Raw genomic sequence first — 1,128 nt, forward strand, 5'->3', positions numbered from 1 at the left:
CACTGACTGTGCCCGGATATCCTCCTCAATCTCTGCTGCAGTCTCAACCAGCTCTGCACGCGTAGCATAACTCCTCCCTCTACAGTGAACTCTCAAGTCATCACGTAGAGCCCTCAAGAACCTCCTGATCTGAGCCTCCTCAGGCTCCATAGCCCGACCTCCATAACAAAGAAGTTGACTAAACTCCAAGTCCAGCTCCCGCACTGACCGTGTCCCCTGAGACAACTGAAAGAACTGCACCTCCAACGATCCAATGCCTCTCTAGGAAAATACTTTCGGTTGAACTCCAAAACGAAGTCAGCCCAAGTCATCTCCCGCTGCACCCTCCTAGCAGCCACAGATCTCCACCACAACTCAGCATCACCACTCAAAAAGTAGACCCCTATGTCCACCCAAAACTCCTCAGGACATCTCAGAGTATGGAAGTTACGTTCCACTCTCGTCCTCCACGCATCCACAGCAGTAGGATCTACACCTCCCGAAAACTGCTCAGTACGCAACCGACCCATCTCTGTCAACATGCTGAGATAACGAGCATGGACCCCCGCATCCGCAGCCACTGGCTGCCGCTCCTCCGCCACCACTGGTGGCACTACCTGAGCCTGAGCCGGTACCACTGGTGGTAACCGCGCCAACACCTCTGCTAGCATAGCCGCAAAGTCAGTACCAGGGACTCCACCCGCTGGGACTCCCACACCCGGGACCCTAGCATCACCGGCCACTGGAGCATCAATACCGCCCCCTCCTGCCACACTCACGGAATCCCCCGGAACATCCTGCGACTCGCCAACACCCTCAGCTGTCACACTCTGGTCCTCGTCTCACTAACCACTAGGGCTCTGCCCCTACCACGACCATGTCCGNACATGCGGCTCTTTCCCTCTCGGAGATTCTCGCATGGTGAAACGACCGACCTTTTTTTTTTTAATAATGAATAATAAATATAATATAATAAAATAAACTACAGCTAGTGGTCCCATACCCACTAGCCACCTAACCACCAACACACTCAACAACGGAATAACATAATCAATATCCAATAATAAACCAATAATAACCAATAACAAACCAATATTATAGCAAAGGCAATATCCCAATACCAAACAACAAGAAACAAGGAACCAGCAA

Source organism: Camelina sativa, chromosome 15, assembly GCF_000633955.1.
Source record: "Camelina sativa cultivar DH55 chromosome 15, Cs, whole genome shotgun sequence".
Lineage (NCBI taxonomy): Eukaryota > Viridiplantae > Streptophyta > Magnoliopsida > Brassicales > Brassicaceae > Camelina > Camelina sativa.